Consider the following 22,966-nt stretch of genomic DNA (forward strand, 5'->3'; position numbering starts at 1 on the left):
GGAATAGCTGCAGTCTATCACATCAGAATCCAAACCAAAACGAGAATTGTGCCTCAGGCAGTAGAACTATATCAGGTGAGCAAGTTTTCTTATACAACTCGCCTTTTACAACTTGACAAACTCTGTACGCTTGGATAGCGCAACGTCTTTTTTTTTCTATTTTCCTCTTTTAGGATATTCCATACAATAATATTTTTATATGGGCATTTGTATAAAGGTTTGTTACGATACCTTGTTTCTAGATTCTAATGTTCATAGGATTTGTAAAACATGCCTGCTACTGCTTCTTTCATTATTGGCTCTGCAGGTTGCACACAAAGAAATCACTTTTCAAACAAGTACTCTTACAATACCTGGAGTTTCTCTTGTTCCCTAGATATTTCAGTTTGCTATTCTCTATGCTAACAGTTTGGCAGAAACATTAGTTTGAGGAAATTTTTCTTTAGCTACAGAGGTCTTTGAGGTTATGTTACAGTATATGGATTGTTAATATCCACGTTTATATCACCAAGATCACAATAACTGCATTTGGGGGATGTTTCAATCCAAAAAGTGTTGGCACCCTTGAAATTGTTCCAGAAAATGGAGTATTACTCCCAGAAAATGATTGTAATTACATGTTTTGTTATACACATGTTTATATTGACGAGCAAAAGGGTAACGATGTTTTCAACTTTTGACTTTCAAGCTCCATATCTCACCATCCACTGCTGCTTTGAACGTGAGACTACCATCATTTTATAGACAACCATCTTGGCTATCTCATACATAAATTTGACTTGCAACTGTTTAGCATATGATTAGTTATACAGATTCCTGTCATGTCATTGCATGGTTACTATTTTGCTCCTGGTGGTGGAAAAATCTTTTTCTTTCCTGTATACTACAAATTACAACCTGTTTTCACATTCCTTAACAGCTCAGTGTATTATTAGGTTGATTCCCAAGCAAAAGGTCACTGGTTTGAATCGAGGAGCAGCCATGAAGAAGATTTCCCAAGAAAAGAGAAACAGCATCATCCAGCTCATAGGTAGAGGTCTATTGGCCAAAAAAAATGTCAAACTGCATCATGTGTGTGACGCGCCCCCTGGGCCAGTGTTGTTGGGGATACCCGGAGCCGGATCAGATGGGGGTTGTAGTCTCCGAGTGGCTGTGACCCGGTCCGTGCCCAGGGTGTCAAGCTCAGTGTGTGGCAGTCCTTATGATGTTACTAGATGTTCTTTTGTGTCGACTACGCCACCCGTTGATTTGCGGTCAATACGGCCGCCGCTGCAGCAGAGTCCACTGAGGCTGATGATGTGAGTGCAGCTTAGGTAGTATAACCCCCAACGGGAGGGGTATAGCCTCAGGGGGTCAGCCGTGGAGGATGGTGGTTGTGAAGGTGCAGCAAGGAGACTCAGAGGCATAAAATGCAGTTCCAGGGTTTTACTTACTGGTGTTGCTCGGGTCACTGTGTACAGCAGTGACCACCCAAGCCGTGCTGCGTCCACCAGGTCCTGGACTCGGTCAACTCCCAGGCAACTCCGGAGTGTAGTCCTGAGCTCCTTTCTGTCTCTCCCTTCTTCTGGCCGTTCCCACCAGGGATCCACCTAAGTCCGGCTCCCTCGGGCCTCTTGTTGGTCAAGCCTCCTCTGGGCTCCCTGACCCTATTCTTGGTCTGCCTTCCAGGTGGATTTAGTGGGTGATCGTGGCAGATCCTGCCCACGACCTCCGGTTCCTGGCTAAGGTGTGCTGTAGCCTCTGCCAGCTTGGGATCCGGTACCCTGTTGCCGACCCTTCACCCTATTAGCTCTCTTATGGGCTCTTGGGGTCCCCTCTGCGCCTCTGGGTCTCTCTCTCTTCTCCTCTGCTCTGCTTCTCAGGCTCTCAGACAGACTGTCTGACTGACTGACTATGGCTGACTGACCCTGATCTAAGATGGTGCCCACCTTATATACTCCCTCTATGTGTGAGCTCAGGTGACCAGCACCCAATGAGCTCCTAGCTTTACCCAGGCTGCTCCCCCTATCTGCCCCTACACTACTGGGATGTTCCACCCCCCTCCCACTCCAGCCAGGAACAGACACTGTCGTACCTGCACATTTCTCTAGTGGGAGTACCATCGGTCTGTTCCCCGGAAATGGGATGTGTGTAGTGCATGCAGCCTACTAGCTCAGTTCCACACTCCATCCTTACCCGGGAGTGGAATATCACACCTCTGGTTTGAGGTGCAATACCCCTGTAGCAGCCGAATCCTCAGGGTGCTACATGTGTGCCATGACAGTTGGAAGAATATGAAATGAAGTCCGTCCATCCATTCAAAAGGCAAGAGGTGGACGTCCAGGCAAAATATCGAAGTCAACAAGTCAGCTCATCACAGGGTCTATCAGTTCAGAAGCGACAAACACGGCAGTGGAACTGGCTCGTACTCTTCATAAAGAGATCACAAACATCCATGCAAGCAAGTCTGGAATGGTGGCCAGAAAAAAGTTGAAGCCTCAAGCACAATATCGACAGTACTAAAAGTGGAAACTAGAAGATTGCAAACTGGTGATTTGGAGCGATGAGACAAATAAATATCAGAAAATTGGCATAACAAAATATTCTGCATTTTTATATTTGCAAAAATAATAATGTTTCAAAGTACTGAAACTTTTATGTATTAATTATATGTAGCAGTAGAAGGAAAACTCTTTGATAACATAGAAACAAGAACCAACTAAAACGTTTTATTGTCTGATTTGAATTCAGAAGGTCATGATCATTAAGAAATGGCTCATTTCATAACCGAACCTGACATCTTTTGAATATATGTAGAACAGTGTAATTATAATTTTTCCCATCCCCGTGACAGCACCTGAGATATGATAAAAGGATTCTTCTGATAAGAAGCGAATACCCCTGTAAGATCTCACCCCTGAAGGGAAGATCCCAAGAATATCCTGGTTCAATGGATAATGATTAAGGATAATAGTAAAAAATTCTTGATATCGTTTAATCCAGATAATAATTTTTTCGATTCGGATCTATGACAAGGAATGTAGCAACAAACTCACTGGAGACCCCTGACCTGCTAAGGAATAATATGAACAGGTTACAATCAGAAATTGTCCTTTTTTTTCCTTTTTAAAAAAGGGAGAGGATCTATATTTCTAGACTTCCTTATACTGTATGTATGCTTGGTCATTTTATCAGATTTCATTTGATATTCTGCCCTTGTTAAATCATCTAGCCCACAACTGAAGTATTTACAAACCAGTACTAAAACTTAACATGTTAATGGAAGCAGAAGTCAATTAATCCAAGCAATTTGCTAAGTCTAGTTTAGGCTGTGTGCCCACGATGCGTTTTTTAAGCGTTCCTCAGCGGCAAAAACGCTGCAAAAACGCATAAAAAACGCATGGTAGAAGGCCTGCCATGTTCCCCAATGATAATCTGCATGTGCTGTGCACATGCTGCGGAAATTTCCGCTGCGGATTATCATTGCGGAAAAAAACGCAGCACTACCAATTATTTTGCGGAAGCGCTGCGTTTTCGCCGCGATTGACTTGCATTGGAACGCATGGATTCCGCATCACTGCATATGTAGATGCGCATTCCATGCGTTCCAATGTACGGATGGTACCCGGGTGTGGAGGAGAGGAGAATCTCATCCAGACCCAGGTACCATCGAACCTGTGAAAAAAAGAATAAAATAAAAAATAAATGTTATATTTACCTTCTGACGGCACCCCGGTCTCCTTGTCTTCACTTGCCGGCAGCTCGCAATGGACTGAAGGACCTGCGCTGACATCATAGTCATGGGACGGGTCATGCGATGCTGACGTCGGCAGGTCCTTCAGTGTACCGCGATCTGCTGGCAAGGGAGAAGGGAGGGAAGCAAGACTGCGGGGGCCATCGGAAGGTAAGTATAGATTTATTTTTTATTTTTTGACATTCTCTCGGTCACACTATATAAATCCATGCCGTTTGCATGGATTTATATAGTGTGACCAAGTTGTCAAGCACTTTCCAAGTGATGCTAAAATCGCTTGGAAAGCACTTGTCAACCCACATGCGGAAATGCATGTGTAGAACGCTTCACATCCGCTTGTCCCTGGCAGGAAAAACTCATGTACAATCCGCATGTACAATCCGCATGTACAATCCGCATGCGTTTTTTCTGCCAGGGAAGATGCAGAAACGCTCAGGAAAAATCCGGAGCATTTCTGCATCGTGGGCACATAGCCTTAGGGTTCCAAGTGTGGCAATAAGCCCAACAACTGCATCTGGACCAAACATTATTTAACAGCAATCCAAATATTGTTTACATTCTTACATTGAAATAAGGCCTCCTGAAGCCAAGATCTGAGCCTTAAAGAAAACCTTCTAGTGTCCATGACAGTAGAACATACCACAATCATTAGCAATGTGCAAAATGAACAAAAACCCTGCTGTAAATAAATAAAAAGCAAATGCATTTTAATAAAAAGGTTCTTAGTAACACTGTTTTTGATCAAAAATAGTATAAAAGCTATCCCACCAGCGACAAGGTGAACCCGTTTGGGATAGAGCTACACTGTCTAATATAAAAAACCTTACCATGTGTCAAAGTTGACCTCAGTGTGAATGAGGGCAGACAAAGGTCCAAGCCCCAAGCTATGAACACCCAGCCAAGGGAAGCTTTTTAAATTTATTATCCAGCTCAAGAAAGGGAGGCCACACCCAGGTTTGCACAGAATGCAAAAAATACAAAATAAAAAAAACACAATTTGAGTTTGGTTTAAGATGGCATACATGCAGCACATAAAAACATGTTTCACAATGGCCATGAATCAGAAAAAAATACAATAAGCAAAATGAACAAAAACTCTGCTGTAAATAAATAAAAAGCAAAAGTGCATTTAAATAAAAGGGTTCTTAGTAACACAGTTTTTGATCAAAAATAGTATAAAAGCTATCCCACCAGCAAGAAGGTGAACCCATTTGGGATAGACCAACACTGTCTAATTTTAAAAACCTTACCATTAGTGTTGAGCGAGCACTAAAATGCTCGGGTGCTCGAAGCTGGGGCCGAGCTCACCGTGATACTCGGGTGCTCGACCCGAGCAACGAGCCCAATGTTAGTCTATGGGAGACCCGAGCATTTTTGCAGCGGCACCCTCGGCAGTCTGTAGAAAGCCTAAAAAGTGCCCAAAACGATAGTGACCGTGCTCAAATAACATGGGGACAGCATGGGGATTGCCCTAGGAAGCATTGCTGTCAACAATGTGGTCAGAGGTATTAAGCCACTTTTACGGGCTCACAATAAAACGTTCAAAAACAAAACTGAAACGGTTTTCCTGTGAAATATGTTAAGGAACATCCTTTCCAGGGTAAAGACTTGTGTATAAGGTAAAATAAATAACCAAAAACAAAAATACTCCTCCACATCTTGGGCTATGTTCACAAGTAGCATTTTTGATGCATTTTTGCACTTTTGTATTGCTTTCAACCGTGACAAATGCATTCACCGGGAAATGTCATTTTAACATTTTACAACCTTATCTGGCCATGTGCTGTGTGACACATGCATACAGTGCTGAAAAGACATGGGAACAGCATGGGGAAGACCCCTGGAAGCATCTCTGACACCCAGGTCACTGCCTAAAAGTATGCCCATCAGAAGTGATCCTTGCCGCATCAGAAGATGCAGACTTGCAACTATCACCGTGCAAGTCCTTGTCCCAGGGCAGTGTTCAATTGTACCTCCCCCATTCCTTGCAATGCAAGCGCAAGTATGCAGCCTGCCACCCACCCACCCCCAGGCTGCAATACCATACTGCTTGCTTGTACTTGAAATTGGGCCTTTTAGGCATGTGGAGGCGAAATCTGGCCACCACGTCATGGCTGCGTCGGCGGCCTAGTATCCATACTCAGTCCCCAGCCGCCCCACGGCCGGGTGTCCACGCTCGGTCCCCAGCCTCCAGGGGGTGGCCGGGTGTCCATACTAAGTCCCCAGCTGCCCCGTGGCCGGGTGCCCACACACGGTCTCCAGCCACCTGGGGGCAGCCGGGTGTCCATAAACGGTCCCCAGCCACCCCTATTTGAAGGACAGTCTAACCACAAACACGTGGACAAGTGAATGTGGCCAGGGATGGTCCATCTGACTGACGCCTTCACACTGGGTTAATATTGTGGAAGCCGGGACACAGTTGGACACTGGGATGCAGCATGTCCTCCAGACATAGAGGATTGCGGGTCCTGGGTCAATCAGGCTTCAACACAAAGTTCAGAAGGTAGACAGCAGCAGTGGTCGGTCTCCTACACAACGAGTAAATTATTCATGATCATGAGGCCATCCATCTCCTTAGCTTTCTGTTCCTTGGAATGCAAGCGCATGTATGTAGTAGCGGCTAGGCCTGAGGTGGTCAGCGTTTTGGCGCATATCCTACCTCCTCCGAGGATTGCTGGATGTTTTCCTGCTACTATCCCAGTTCTATGACTCCCATTAAAACAAAGCTTCAGGTGATGAATGATGGATGAGGTGGTGGCAAGGGAGAAAGAGCAGGAGGAACAGGGACCATTCACATCAATATCAGGCCAGTCAACCACACATGTCTTGTAGGATATGTTTCTGTACCAAAAGGAGCGGTTCGGCTACACAGTCATAGGGCATACAGTGAGTGCAATGCCTACCAAAAATTTCGAGGCACTCCAATGCCCCTTGGAAGTTACATGGAGGTCAGAGGGCCTTAACTAAACCATTTTTTCCATTTATAGCAACTGGGTCTCCTGTACACTGTTGGCCTAAGCAGTGAATGGAAGGCTTTCCAAAAATTATGAGGAACTGCAATGCCCCTTGAAACAGAGATGGATTAGAGCGTACTAAAAACCTTCTACCCATTATTGGGGAGTGGGTCAGCAAAAGCTGACTAAAATTAGGAGGAAATGCAATGCCCGTTGGAAGAGTCGTGGAGGTTAGAGTTAATTAAAAACAACATTTCAATGCCCCTTGGAAGAGCTGTGGAGTTCAGAGTGGTTTAACAAGACGCTTTTAATGCCCCTTGGAAGAGACGTGGAGGTCAGAGTGGTTTAACAAGACGGTTTTAATGCCCCTTGGAAGAGTGGTGGAGGTCACAGTAGTTTAACAAGATGGTTTTAATGCCCCTTGGAAGAGTGGTGGAGGTCACAGTAGCTTAACAAGACAGTTTTAATGCCTCTTGGAAGAGACGTGGAGGTCAGAGTGGTTTAACAAGACGGTTTTAATGCCCCTTGGAAAAGTGGTGGAGGTCACAGTAGCTTAACAAGACGGTTTTAATGCCCCTTGGAAGAGTGGTGGAGGTCACAGTAGCTTAACAAGACAGTTTTAATGCCCCTTGGAAGAGACGTGGAGGTCAGAGTGGTTTAACAAAATCATTTTAATGCCCCTTGAAAGAGTGGTGGAGGTCACAGTAGCTTAACAAGACAGTTTTATTGACCCTTGGAAGTGACGTGGAGGTCACAGTAGCTTAAAAAGACAGTTTTAATGCCCCTTGGAAGAGTGGTGGAGGTCACAGTAGCTTAGCAATACGGCTTTAATGCTCATTGGAAGAGTGGTGGAGCTCACAGTAGCTTAACAAGACGGTTTTAATGCCCATTGGAAGAGTGGTGGAGGTCACAGTAGCTTAACAAGACAGTTTTAATGCCCCTTGGAAGAGTGGTGGAGGTCACAGTAGCTTAACAAGACAGTTTTAATGCCCCTTGGAAGAGACGTGGAGGTCAGAGTGGTTTAACAAGACAGTTTTAATGCCCCTTGGAAGAGTGGTGGAGGTCACAGTAGCTTAACAGGACAGTTTTAAAGCCCCTTGGAAGAGTAATGGAGGTCAGAGTGGTTTAACAAGACAGTTTTAATGCCGCTTGGAAAAGTGGTGGAGGTCACAGTAGCTTAAAAAGACAGTTTTAATGCCCCTTGGAAGAGTGGTGGAGGTCACAGTAGCTTAACAAGACAGTTTTAATGCCCTTTGGAAAAGACGTGGAGGTCAGAGTGGTTTAACAAGACTGTTTTAATGCCCCTTGGAAGAGTGGTGGAGGTCACAGTAGCTTAACAAGACAGTTTTAATGCCCCTTGGAAGAGACGTGGAGGTCAGAGTGGTTTAACAAGACGGTTTTAATGCCCCTTGGAAGAGTGGTGGAGGTCACAGTAGCTTAAAAAGACGGTTTTAATGCCCCTTGGAAGAGTGGTGCAGGTCACAGTAGCTTAACAACACGGTTTTAATGCCAATTTGAAGAGCGGTGGAGGTCACAGTAGCTTAACAAGACAGTTTTAATGCCCCTTGGAAGAGTGGTGGAGGTCACAGTAGCTTAACAAGACAGTTTTAATGCCCCTTGGAAGAGACGTGGAGGTCAGAGTGGTTTAACAAGACGGTTTTAATGCCCCTTGGAAGAGTGGTGGAGGTCACAGTAGCTTAACTAGACAGTTTTAATGCCCCTTGGAAGAGTGGTGGAGGTCAGAGTGGTTTAACAAGACGGTTTTAATGCCCCTTGGAAGAGTGGTGGAGGTCACAGTAGCTTAACAAGATGATTTTAATGCCCCTTGGAAGAGTGGTGGAGGTCACAGCAGCTTAACAAGACAGATTTAATGCCCCTTGGAAGAGTGGTGGAGGTCACAGTAGCTTAACAAGATGGTTTTAATGCCCCTTGGAAGAGTGGTGGAGGTCACAGTAGCTTAACAAGATGATTTTAATGCCCTTTGGATGAGTGGAGGAGGTCACAGCAGCTTAACAAGACAGTTTTAATGCCCCTTGGAAGAGTGGTGGAGATCAGAGTGGTTTAACAAGACGGTTTTAATGCCCCTTGGAAGAGAGGTAGAGGTCACAGTAGCTCAACAAGACGGTTTTAATGCCCCTTTGAAGAGTGGTGGAGGTCACAGTAGCTTAACAAGACAGTTTTAATGCCCCTTGGAAAAGACGTGGAGGTCAGAGTGGTTTAACAAGATCATTTTAATGCCCATTGGAAGAGTGGTGGAGGTCACAGTAGCTTAGCAAGACAGTTTTAATGCCCTTTGGAAAAGACGTGGAGGTCAGAGTGGTTTAACAAGACTGTTTTAATGCCCCTTGGAAGAGTGGTGGAGGTCACAGTAGCTTAACAAGACAGTTTTAATGCCCCTTGGAAGAGACGTGGAGGTCAGAGTGGTTTAACAAGACGGTTTTAATGCCCCTTGGAAGAGTGGTGGAGGTCACAGTAGCTTAACAAGACAGTTTTAATGCCCCTTGGAAGAGTGGTGGAGGTCACAGTAGCTTAACAAGACAGTTTTAATGCCCCTTGGAAGAGACGTGGAGGTCAGAGTGGTTTAACAAGACGGTTTTAAAGACCCTTGGAAGAGTGGTGGAGGTTACAGTAGCTTAACAAGACAGTTTTAATGCCCCTTGGAAGCGACGTGGAGGTCAGAGAGGTTTAACAAGACGGTATTAATGCCCCTTGGAAGAGTGGTGGAGGTCACAGTAGCTTAAAAAGACGGTTTTAATGCCCCTTGGAAGAGTGGTGCAGGTCACAGTAGCTTAACAACACGGTTTTAATGCCAATTTGAAGAGCTGTGGAGGTCACAGTAGCTTAACAAGACAGTTTTAATGCCCCTTGGAAGAGTGGTGGAGGTCACAGTAGCTTAACAAGACAGTTTTAATGCCCTTTGGAAAAGACGTGGAGGTCAGAGTGGTTTAACAAGACTGTTTTAATGCCCCTTGGAAGAGTGGTGGAGGTCACAGTAGCTTAACAAGACAGTTTTAATGCCCCTTGGAAGAGACGTGGAGGTCAGAGTGGTTTAACAAGACGGTTTTAATGCCCCTTGGAAGAGTGGTGGAGGTCACAGTAGCTTAACAAGACAGTTTTAATGCCCCTTGGAAGAGTGGTGGAGGTCACAGTAGCTTAACAAGACAGTTTTAATGCCCCTTGGAAGAGACGTGGAGGTCAGAGTGGTTTAACAAGACGGTTTTAAAGACCCTTGGAAGAGTGGTGGAGGTTACAGTAGCTTAACAAGACAGTTTTAATGCCCCTTGGAAGCGACGTGGAGGTCAGAGAGGTTTAACAAGACGGTATAAATGCCCCTTGGAAGAGTGGTGGAGGTCACAGTAGCTTAAAAAGACGGTTTTAATGCCCCTTGGAAGAGTGGTGCAGGTCACAGTAGCTTAACAACACGGTTTTAATGCCAATTTGAAGAGCTGTGGAGGTCACAGTAGCTTAACAAGACAGTTTTAATGCCCCTTGGAAGAGTGGTGGAGGTCACAGTAGCTTAACAAGACAGTTTTAATGCCCCTTGGAAGAGACGTGGAGGTCAGAGTGGTTTAACAAGACGGTTTTAATGCCCCTTGGAAGAGTGGTGGAGGTCACAGTAGCTTAACTAGACAGTTTTAATGCCCCTTGGAAGAGTGGTGGAGGTCAGAGTGGTTTAACAAGACGGTTTTAATGCCCCTTGGAAGAGTGGTGGAGGTCACAGTAGCTTAACAAGATGATTTTAATGCCCCTTGGAAGAGTGGTGGAGGTCACAGCAGCTTAACAAGACAGTTTTAATGCCCCTTGGAAGAGTGGTGGAGGTCACAGTAGCTTAACAAGATGGTTTTAATGCCCCTTGGAAGAGTGGTGGAGGTCACAGTAGCTTAACAAGATGATTTTAATGCCCCTTGGATGAGTGGAGGAGGTCACAGCAGCTTAACAAGACAGTTTTAATGCCCCTTGGAAGAGTGGTGGAGGTCAGAGTGGTTTAACAAGACGGTTTTAATGCCCCTTGGAAGAGGGGTAGAGGTCACAGTAGCTCAACAAGACGGTTTTAATGCCCCTTCGAAGAGTGGTGGAGGTCACAGTAGCTTAACAAGACAGTTTTAATGCCACTTGGAAAAGACGTGGAGGTCAGAGTGGTTTAACAAGATCATTTTAATGCCTATTGGAAGAGTGGTGGAGGTCACAGTAGCTTAGCAAGACAGTTTTAATGCCCGTTGGAAGAGGCGTGGAGGTCAGAGTGGTTTAACAAGATGGTTTTAACACCACTTGGAAGAGTGTTGGAGGACACAGTAGCTTAACAAGACAGTTTTAATGCCCCTTGGAAGAGTGGTGGAGGTCACAGTAGCTTAACAAGACAGTTTTAATGCCCCTTGGAAGAGACGTGGAGGTCAAAGTGGTTTAACAAGACGGTTTTAATGCCCCTTGGAAGAGCGGTGGAGGTCACAGTAGCTTAACAAGACAGTTTTAATGCCCCTTGGAAGAGACGTGGAGGTCACAGTACCTTAACAAGATGGTTTTAATGCCCCTTGGAAGAGTGGTGGAGGTCACAGTAGCTTAACAAGACAGTTTTAATGCCCCTTGGAAGAGATGTGGAGGTCAGAGTGGTTTAACAAGACGGTTTTAATGCCCCTTGGAAGAGTGATGGAGGTCACAGTAGCTTAACAAGACAGTTTTAATGCCCCTTGGTAGAGTGGTGGAGGTCACAGTAGCTTAACAAGATGGTTTTAATGCCCCTTGGAAGAGTGGAGGAGGTCACAGTAGCTTAACAAGACAGTTTTAATGCCCCTTGGAAGAGACGTGGAGGTCAGAGTGGTTTAACAAGATCGATTTAATGCCCCTTGGAAAAGTGGTGGAGGTCACTGTGGCTTAACAAAACTGTTTTAATGCCCCTTGGAAGAGACATGGAGGTCAGAGTGGTCTAACAAGACAGTTTTAATGCCCCTTGGAAGAGTGGTGGAGGACACAGTAGCTTAAGAAGACGGTTTTAATGCCCCTTGGAAGAGTGGTGGAGGTCACAGTAGCTTAACATGACGGTTTTCATGCCCCTTGGAAAAGTGGTGGAGGTCACAGTAGCTTAACAAGACAGTTTTAATGCCCCTTGGAAGAGACGTGGAGGTCAGAGTGGTTTAACAAGACGGTTATAATGCCCCTTGGAAGAGTGGTGGAGGTCACAGTAGCTTAACAAGACAGTTTTAATGCCCCTTGGAAGAGACGTGGAGGTCAGAGTGGATTAACAAGACGGTTTTAATGCCCCATGGAAAAGTGGTGGAGGACACAGTACCTTAACAACACAGTTTTAATGCCCCTTGGAAGAGTGGTGGAGGTCAGAGTGGTTTAACAAGACGGTTTTAATGCCCCTTGGAAGAGTGGTGGAGGTCACAGTAGCTTAACAAGACGGTTTTAATGCCCCTTGGAAGAGTGGTGGAGGTCACAGTAGCTGAACAAGACAGTTTTGATGCCCCTTGGAAGAGTGGTGGAGGTCAGAGTGGTTTAACAAGACGGTTTTAATGCCCCTTGGAAGAGTGGTGGAGGTCACAGTAGCTTAACAAGACGGTTTTAATGCCCCTTGGAAGAGTGGTGGAGGTCACAGTAGCTTAACAAGACAGTTTTAATTCCCCTTGGAAGAGACCTGGAGGTCATAGTGGTTTAGCTAGATCGTTTTAATGCCCCTTGGAAGAGTGGTCGAGTTCATAGTAGCTTAACAAGACAGTTTTAATGCCCCTTGGAAGAGACGTGGAGGTCAGAGTGGTTTAACAAGACAGTTTTAATGCCGCTTGGAAGAGTGGTGGAGGACACAGTAGCTTAACAAGACAGTTTTAATGCCCCTTGGAAGAGACGTGGATGTCAGAGTGGTTTAACAAGATGGTTTTAATGCCTCTTGGAAGAGACGTGGAGGTCAGAGTGGTTTAAAAAGACGGTTTTAATGCCCCTTGGAAGAGTGGTGGAGGTCACAGTTGCTAAAAAGACAATTTGAATGCCCCTTGGAAGAGACGTGGAGGTCAGATTGGTTCAACAAGACGGTTTTAATGCCCCTTGGAAGAGTGGTGGAGGTTACAGTAGCTTAATAAGACAATTTTAATGCCCCTTGGAAGAGACGTAGAGGTCACAGTAGCTTAACAAGACGGTTGTAATGCCCCTTGGAAGAGTGGTGGAGGTCACAGTAGCTTAAGTTTTAATACCCCTTGGAAGAGACGTGGAGGTCAGAGTGGTTTAACAAGACGGTTTTAATGCCCCTTGGAAGAGTGGTGGAGGTCACAGTAGCTTAACAAGATGGTTTTAATGCCCCTTGGAAGAGTGGTGGAGGTCACAGTAGCTTAACAAGACAGTTTTAATACCCCTTGGATAAGACGTGGAGGTCAGAGTGGTTTAACAAGACGGTTTTAATGCCCTTGGGAGAGTGGTGGAGGTCACAGTAGCTTAACAAGACAGTTTTAATGCCCTTGGAAGAGTGGTGGAGGTCACAGTAGCTTAACAAGACAGTTTTAATTCCCCTTGGAAGAGTGGTGGAGGTCAGAGTGCTTTAACAAGACGGTTTTAATGCCCCTTGGAAGAGTGGTGGAGGTCACAGTAGCTTAAAAAGACAGTTTTAATGCCCCTTGGAAGAGATGTGGAGGTCAGAGTGGTTTATCAAGATCGTTTTAATGCCCCTTGGAAGAGTGGTGGAGGTCACAGTAGCTTAACAAAACAGTTTTAATGCCCCTAGGAAGAGACGTGGAGGTCAGAGTGGTTTAACAAGACGGTTTTAATGCCCCTTGGAAGAGTGGTGGATGACACAGTAGCTTAACAAGACGGTTTTAATGCCCCTTGGAAGAGTGGTTGAGGTCACAGTAGCTTAACAAGACAGTTTTAATGCCCCTTGGAAGAGACGTGGAGGTCACAGTGGTTTAACAAGACGGTTTTAATGCCCCTTGGAAGAGCGGTGGAGGTCACAGTAGCTTAACAAGACAGTTTTAATGCCCCTTGGAAGAGACGTGGAGGTCACAGTACCTTAACAACATGGTTTTAATGCCCCTTGGAAGAGTGGTGGAGGTCACAGTAGCTTAACAAGACAGTTTTAATGCCCCTTGGAAGAGACGTGGAGGTCAGAGTGGTTTAACAAGATGGTTTTAATGCCCCTTGGAAGAGTGATGGAGGTCACAGTAGCTTAACAAGACAGTTTTAATGCCCCTTGGTAGAGTGGTGGAGGTCACAGTAGCTTAACAAGATGGTTTTAATGCCCCTTGGAAGAGTGGAGGAGGTCACAGTAGCTTAACAAGACAGTTTTAATGCCCCTTGGAAGAGACGTGGAGGTCAGAGTGGTTTAACAAGATCGATTTAATGCCCCTTGGAAAAGTGGTGGAGGTCACAGTGGCTTAACAAAACTGTTTTAATGCCCCTTGGAAGAGACATGGAGGTCAGAGTGGTCTAACAAGACCGTTTTAATGCCCCTTGGAAGAGTGGTGGAGGACACAGTAGCTTAAGAAGACGGTTTTAATGCCCCTTGGAAGAGTGGTGGAGGTCACAGTAGCTTAACATGACGGTTTTCATGCCCCTTGGAAAAGTGGTGGAGGTCACAGTAGCTTAGCAAGACAGTTTTAATGCCCCTTGGAAGAGACGTGGAGGTCAGAGTGGATTAACAAGACGGTTTTAATGCCCCATGGAAGAGTGGTGGAAGATACAGTAGCTTAACAAGACAGTTTTGATGCCCCTTGGAAGAGTGGTGGAGGTCAGAGTGGTTTAACAAGACGGTTTTAATGCCCCTTGGAAGAGTGGTGGAGGTCACAGTAGCTTAACAAGACGGTTTTAATGCACCTTGGAAGAGTGGTGGAGGTCACAGTAGCTAAACAAGACGGTTTTAATGCCCCTTGGAAGAGTGGTGGAGGTCACAGTAGCTGAACAAGACAGTTTTGATGCCCCTTGGAAGAGTGGTGGAGGTCAGAGTGGTTTAACAAGACGGTTTTAATGCCCCTTGGAAGAGTGGTGGAGGTCACAGTAGCTTAACAAGATGGTTTTAATGCCCCTTGGAAGAGTGGTGGAGGTCACAGTAGCTTAACAAGACAGTTTTAATGCCCCTTGGAAGAGACCTGGAGGTCATAGTGGTTTAGCGAGATCGTTTTAATGCCCCTTGGAAGAGTGGTCGAGTTCATAGTAGCTTAACAAGACAGTTTTAATGCCCCTTGGAAGAGACGTGGAGGCCAGAGTGGTTTAACAAGACAGTTTTAATGCCGCTTGGAAGAGTGGTGGAGGACACAGTAGCTTAACAAGACAGTTTTAATGCCCCTTGGAAGAGACGTGGATGTCAGAGTGGTTTAAAGACGGTTTTAATGCCCCTTGGAAGAGTGGTGGAGGTCACAGTTGCTAAAAAGACAATTTGAATGCCCCTTGGAAGAGACGTGGAGGTCAGAGTGGTTTAACAAGACGGTTTTAATGCCCCTTGGAAGAGTGGTGGAGGTTACAGTAGCTTAACAAGACAGTTTTAATGCCCCTTGGAAGAGACGTAGAGGTCACAGTAGCTTAACAAGACGGTTGTAATGCCCCTTTGAAGAGTGGTGGAGGTCACAGTAGCTTAAGTTTTAATACCCCTTGGAAGAGACGTGGAGGTCAGAGTGGTTTAACAAGACGGTTTTAATGCCCCTTGGAAGAGTGGTGGAGGTCACAGTAGCTTAACAAGATGGTTTTAATGCCCCTTGGAAGAGTGGTGGAGGTCACAGTAGCTTAACAAGACAGTTGTAATACCCCTTGGATAAGACGTGGAGGTCAGAGTGGTTTAACAAGACGGTTTTAATGCCCTTGGGAGAGTGGTGGAGGTCACAGTAGCTTAACAAGACAGTTTTAATGCCCTTGGAAGAGTGGTGGAGGTCACAGTAGCTTAACAAGACAGTTTTAATTCCCTTTGGAAGAGTGGTGGAGGTCAGAGTGCTTTAACAAGACAGTTTTAATGCCCCTTGGAAGAGTGGTGGAGGTCACAGTAGCTTAACAAGACAGTTTTAATGCCTCTTGGAAGAGACGTGGAGGTCAGAGTGGTTTAACAAGACGGTTTTAATGCCCCTTGGAAGAGTGGTGGTCACAGTAGCTTAACAAGACGGTTTTAATGCCCCTTACAAGAGCCATGCAGTACATCATATTAAAAACATTATTCCCTTTATTGGGGAGTGGGTCTCCCATAGTCTTTGCCTATGCCTTCCAAGCAAAAGCTGCCAAAAATTAGGACGAAGGAACTTGCAATGCTGGCAACACGGACCACAGTCACCCTGGTGGTATAGTGGTGGTGGAGGCTGAGGATAAGGAGTAGAGCAAAAAACAGCCGAAATGAGGAAGAATATACCCATGTGTGGGTGTGAAGCGGTGCATGGGAATACACCTCCCGAAATAACACAGTGGATTTGACTTTATGTTACTCTGCTGTCATTTGGTGGTGATGAGAAGTCTGGCCCAATCCAGCCCTTGTTCATTTTGATAAGGGTCAGCTTGTCAGTTGACAGGCGAGTGTGCTTATCAGTTATACTTCTCCCAGCAGCACTAAAAACACGCTCCGGTAACACGCTAGTGGCAGGGCAGGCCAGGACCTCCAAGGCGTACAGAGCGAGTTCATTCCAAGTCTCCAGCTTGGATACCCAATAATTAAAAGGCATAGAGGAATCACGGAGGATGCTGGTACGGTCGGCAAGGTACTCCCTCACCATCTTTTGAAACTTTCCACTCCTTGTAAGAGTACCCCACGCCTCAGGGTCTGTAAGCTGGGCGAGTCTCAGAAAACTGTCCCAGAATGTTGACAGTGTTCCCCTGCCTCTGCTGGACTGGAGTTGCGTCTCTCTCGCCTGTATGCCTTCGTTGGTCAACGAACTGTGACCTCTGCCACTAGCGTGTTCAGATGGGAATTTTTTTGAACAGTTCTGCAGCAAGAGTCTTCTGGTACTGCCACATTTTTGTAGACCTCTCCACCTCAGGAATTAGAGAGTGAAAGTTCTCCTTGTAGCGGGGGTCTAAAAGTGTCACCAACCAGTAATGACTGTCACCCAACATTTTGACAACGTGAGCGTCACGGTTAAGGCAGCGTAACATAAAGTCAGCCATGCATGCCAGACTGGTAATGGGCAAGACTTCCATGTCCTCACCAAGATGACGACTGACCATGCTCTCCTCCTCCTCCTCCCCCCTGTTCTCAGGCCACCAACGCTGAACCGACGGTATGACAGTTGTACAGGTACTACCGTCTACAGCGCATGATACCAGCTCCTGTTCTTCCTCCTCCTCTCACTCATTGTCCCCCAATGCATGTTGGGATGAGATGAGGCTGGGCTGTGTGTAATCGCCCATTACGGCTTCTTGATCCATCTCATCATACTCTGGCTGCAATGCCTCCTCTTTAATTCTCTGCAGAGAGCGTTGCAAAAGACAGACAAGTGGGATGCTGACGCTAATGATGGCATAATCGGCACTCACCATTTTGGTGGACTCCTCAAAGTTTGTCAGGATGGTACATATGTCAGACATCCAGGTCCACTCCTGAGGTCTTATGTGTGGAGTCTGACCTGAATATCGAGGCCTTGTTGCAGCTGGTACTTCACAACTGCTCTCTTCTGCTCACAAATCCTTTGCAACATTTGGAGGGTAGAGATCCAACGTGTGGTGACATCACACACCAGTCGGTGTGCCGGAAGTTGCAAACGCTGCTGCAACACAGCAAGGGTGGCGGAAGCTGTAGCCGACTTCCGAAAATGAGCTGACAGGTGGTGTACTCTGACGAGCAGATCTGGCAACTCGGGGTACGATTTAAGAAACCGCTGAACCACAAGGTTAAGCACATGAGCCAGGCATGGTAAGTGTGTGATCTCGCCTCGCCTCAGAGCCGCCACCAGGTTACGGCCATTGTCACACACGACCATGCCTGGATGTAGGTTCAGCGGTCTCAGCCACAGATCGGCCTGCTCTTCACAGCTATCCACAACTCACAAGCAGTGTGAGGTTTATCACCTAAGCTTATGAGTTTCAGCACAGCCTGTTGCCACTTGGCTGAGGCAGTACTGTAGTGCTTCCAGAATGTAACTGATGTGGTGATATCTGAGATGGAGGCTGAACATGAGGAGGAGGAGGATGATGTGCAGGAGCTGTACACTGTGGGGGCAACTCTGACTGACATAGGGCCCGCAATCCTCGGTGTGGGGAGGATGTGTTCCGTCCCAAGGTCCCACTGGGTCCCGGCTTCCACTATGTTTACCCAGTATGCCGTCAGGGAGATGTACCATCCCTGGCCACAAGCACTTGTCCATGTGTCCGTTGTCAGGTGGACTCTCCCAGTAACTGCGTTGTTGATGGCACGGCAGATGTTTTGGGACACGTGCTTGTGTAGTGTGGGGATGGCACACCGTGCAAAATAGTATCGGCTGGGGACTGAGTACCGAGGGACGGCCACCGCCATAAGGTTGCGGAAGGATTCCGTCTCCACCAGCCTAAAAGGCAGCATTTCCAACGCAAGCAGTCGTGAAATGTGCGAATTTAGGACTGTGGCCTGTGGGGCGTAGGCTGCGAATTTGCACTTTCGTTCAAAGCTCTGGGATATGGACAATTGACCGCTGCAGTGGGACGTGGACATTGATGCTGTTTCTTGAGAAACTGCCATAACAAGTGAAGACTGAGAGGAGGGAGCATCTTTGCATGCAGTATGGACAGGGGATTGCCTTGCACGCACAACAGCGGGTTCTATTACACGCACAACAGCGGAAGAAGCAGTGGTGAGACCCACTGACACTGGTCGTGGACCCTGGGGTTCGCCCCACAAAGTCGGGTGCTTTGCTGACGTGTGCCTGATCATGCTGGTGGTGGTCAGGCTGGTAGTTTTGTCACCCCTGCTGATGCTGGCATGGCAGGTGGTACTCAGCAGAGTCTTTAAAAAAATTCCAGACTCTGGAAGACTTACCGGTTGTACTGGCAATGTCCCTCGTGTTGGTGTTATGGGGAACTGTTGCCCGCCTTCTGTGTGCGGCCACCACACTGCTTCTTCCTGCCTGTTGGGGTACTCTGCCTCCCTCCTCCTGTGTGCTGCTGGCCTCGCTCTGCGTGTCCTCCTGCCACGTTGGGTCAGTTACTAGATCATCCACCACCTCCTCCTCTTCAACTTGCGCACCACGATCCTCCTCCTCACTTCGTGGCAATTGTGTCTCGTCATCGTCCACCTCTTGTGACAAATTGCCAGCGTCGACTTCCTCTGGCCGTGGCTGTTCAAATATTTGGGCATTGCTACATGGGATCTCCTCTTCCACCACTTCAAGTGGAGCAGGCGAGGTGCACAAATCTGGAAATGGACCAGTGAACAGCTCTTCAGAGTGTCCAAGTGTGGGATCAGTTGCTGTCTGACGACACTCGGGTTGGTGGGAGGAACGAGCATCAGGGTGAGGAGGAGTATGCGGTCGAGATTCACCGCTACTAAAACTTTACCGTGTGATAGACAGACCGGAGGTGGTGGTGCCCAGGTAACTGGAAGTATTATCTGCTATCCAATTAATAACCTGTTCACACTGATCAGTTCGCAATACTGGTGTTGCAGTGTGCTTCCCTAGTAATTCGGTCAAGAAGTGGGAGCGAGAAGATGTGGCTGTTGGTTGTGGCACATTTTCACCTTGGCCACGGCCCCATCCTATACACGCACCATCACCAGAACGTCCAGTTCCACGTCCCTTGCCACGCGCCTTGCCCATTGTGAATGAAGTAAAATAGCTTACACTCGCACTATCAATGGAAAAAGGGTAACAAAAAGGAGATTAGAACCGTGGAAGAGGAAAACCACAGTTCTATTTCTCTGGCCTACACCAGAATCTTTTAAACAGATATATTTGTGTCTGAACACTGAACAAGACACTCAATTTTTTTATTTTTTATGTAAAAAAAGGCAAAAAGGTGGATAATACAGAGATTTGAACCGTGGAACTGCAAAACCACACTTATAGTTATGTGGCCTACACCAGACTCTTTTAAACAGATATATTTGTGTCTGAACAGTCAGGGAGACACTATTACTGGGTTTTTTTTCGCTAAAATGCCAAAAGCAGGATAATACAGAGATTTGAACCGTGGAACTGCAAAACCACAGTTCTAGCTATCTGGCCTACACCAGACTCTTTTAAACAGATATATTGGGGTCTGAACAGTCGCAGACACACTCAATTTTTTTTTTTGGGGGGGGGGGATACCAAAAGGTTAATAAGACGCGTATTTGTACAGTCTGACTGAGGAAAAAAAAAATACAGGATTTACATTAAAAAAAAGGATTTTTCCTGGCCCCTGAGACCGGGGAATAAGTCTAGCAGTTTGACCAGCAGGAGCACACAGGACTGTAATGCAGCGTTTGTTGGTATAACCACTGCGTCTCCTATACAGCCTGCCTGATATCTGGGATGGATATTAGTCCTGAGAAGGACTGTTTGTTTGATTTGGCAGGCTTTAGAGACCCTACACTAACTATTTCGGAGTATAAACCTCTCCCTAGCTCAGCAGCACTGACCCTACACTGGCTGATCTGGAGCGACTGTGTCCAAGATGGCGGCGCCCGGTTTTAAATACTCGAGGTGACGCTGTGCGGCCAGCCAATCACTGTAATGCCCACAAACAACATGGCTGCGGCATTACAGTGACTGGCTGGCAATCCCTGCATGTTCATTGGCTCTGTAAAGAGCGCCAAACGTGCACGGCGGAGACCCGAGCTCCCGTCCGAGTAACCCGGAAATGCTCGGTGCTCACTGAACATCCGAGTAGTGAGATGCTCGGGCGAGTACCGAACAGTGTCGAGCATGCTTGCTTAATACTACTTACCATGTGTCAAAGTTGACCTCAGTGTGAATAAGGGCAGACAAAGGCCCAAGCCCCAAACTATGAACACCCAGCCAAGGGAGGCTTTTTAAATGTATTATCCAGCTCAAGAAAGGGAGGCCACACCCAGGTTTTATTTATTTACAGCAGGGTTTTTGTTCATTTTGCTTCTTGTAGGTTTTTCTGATTCATGGCCATTGTGAAACATGCATTTATGTGCTGCATGTATACCATCTTAAACCAAGCTCAAATTGTGTTTTTTTTTTTTTTATCATTAGAAATGTGTTTAACAAGGGCCCACAAATGCTTTGAAATATCCACTCAAATTCAATGCCATCAAGTGTAGATTTAGCATCCAAGTTTGCCAAAGTGATTCCAGAATTCAAAAGACTTAGTACTTCCGAAAGTACCTAAGGGATTGTAATCCAACGTCACCATTCCGTATGTTTCTGACATGAAGCGTAATAATACATATCTGCGCCCTGGGCCTATTGGACCAGATAAGTATTATTACACCCTGGCGATCGAACCCGCACAGAGGCTGTGCGGGCGCAATCGCCGCCGGGTGTCAGCTGATTCTAACAGCTGACATCCGGTACCATGTACCAAGCGCGTTGCCGCACCGCTCCTGGCACATTAACAGCGGTACCATTAAATGTGGTATCGCTGTAAACATACTGACCCGAAGAATAAGGCTGCCTTATCAATTTTACGATATGCGGAACGGCATAAAAAAACCCGAAATAATTCCTGAATTTATGGTTTTTGTTTATTCTGCCTCCCAAAAATCGGAATAGAAAGCAACCAAAAAATGTCACTTGCCCGAAAATGGTACCAAGAAAAACGTCAACTTGTCCCGCAAAAAACAAGCCATTACATGACTCTGTCAGCCAAAATATGGAGAAGTTATAGCTCTCAAAATATGGTGATGCAAAAATAAGTCTTTGGAAAGAAAAAAGATTTTTTTTGTGTGACACCTGTCAATCATAAAAACCCAATATAAATCTGGTATCGCCGTAATCGCACCGACCCGAAGAATAAAGCAGTCTAATCACTTATACCGCTCGAGGAACGACGTAAAAAATAAACGCTAGGGTTAGGGTTGTGCTAGGGTTAGGGTTGTGCTAGGGTTAGGGTTGGGCTATGGTTAGGATTGTGCTATCTTTAGGGTTGTGTTGGGGTTGGGATTTTTTCAAAAGTAAAGAAAAAAAAATGACAATATAGCGACTAGTGTTGAGCGCAAGTGCTCGCTACTTGAGTTTGCGTTGGGTGCTCGGGTATGCGCAGAGTATCACGGGTGCTCGAGTGACATGCTCGAGTCTCCGCCCCATATGTTTTGTGGCTGTTATACAGCCGAAAAAAACATGCGTGGATTGCCAGCCATGCACTGACAATCCCGCATGTTTTTTTTGGGTGTCTAACAACCGTGAAACATACCCGATGCAAACTCAAATAGCGAGCACTTGCGCTCAAGACTAATGACAACTTATTCAATATGATGACCTAATGCTATCAAATTCTGTGTCGTACCTCTGGGTTCAAAATGTTCACTATACCCTTTGATAAAATCCTTGAGGGGTCTAGTTTCCAAAATTGTGTCACTTGTGGTTTTTTTTCACTGTTTAGGCACATCAGGGGCTCCCCAAACGCGACATGGCGTCCGCTAATTATTCAAGCAAATTTTAGATTCAAAAAGTCAAATGGCGCTCCTTCCCTTCTGAACTCTGCCGTGCACCCAAACAGTGGTTTTCTCCCACATATGGGGTTTCGGCTTACTCAGGAGAAATTACACAACAAATTGCATGGTGCAATTTCTTCTGTTACCCTTACGAAAATGCAAAATTGGGGGCTGAAAAACATTTTTGAGGGAAAAATTTGAAAATTTTATTTTTACGGCTGAATGTTAAACTTCTATGAAGCATCTGGGGATTCACGGTGCTCGCTACACATCTAGATAAGTTCCCTAAGGGTCTAGTTTCCAAAATGGTGTCACTTGTTGGGGTTTCTACTGTTTAGGCACATCAGGGGCTCTCCAAACGCAACATAGCGTCCGCTAATTATTCAAGCAAATTTTAAATTCAAAAAGTCAAATGGCGCTCCTTCCCTTCTAAACCCTGCCGTGCGCCCAAACAGTGCTTTTTCCCCACATATGGGGTATTGGCGTGCTCAGAAGAAACAAATTTTGGGGTCCAGTGTCTGGGAGACTGTGGTGGCTGCTGCACGCAATGTTGATCGAAAACAGATCAAGCAACTGACAGAATCTATGGATGGAAGGCTGTTGAGTGTCATCATAAAGAAAGGTGGCTATATTGATCACTAATTTTTTTGTTTTTTGTTTTTGCATGTCAGAAATGTTTATTTCTAAATTTTGTGCACTGATATTGGTTTACCTGGTGAAAATAAACAAGTGAGATGGGATTATATTTGGTTTTTATTAAGTTGCCTAATAATTCTGCACAGTAATAGTTACCTGCACAAACAGATATCCTCCTAA

This window comes from Phyllobates terribilis, unplaced genomic scaffold (assembly GCF_046119375.1).
Source record: "Phyllobates terribilis strain yellow unplaced genomic scaffold, ASM4611937v1 Scaffold_3__8_contigs__length_932513732, whole genome shotgun sequence".
Lineage (NCBI taxonomy): Eukaryota > Metazoa > Chordata > Amphibia > Anura > Dendrobatidae > Phyllobates > Phyllobates terribilis.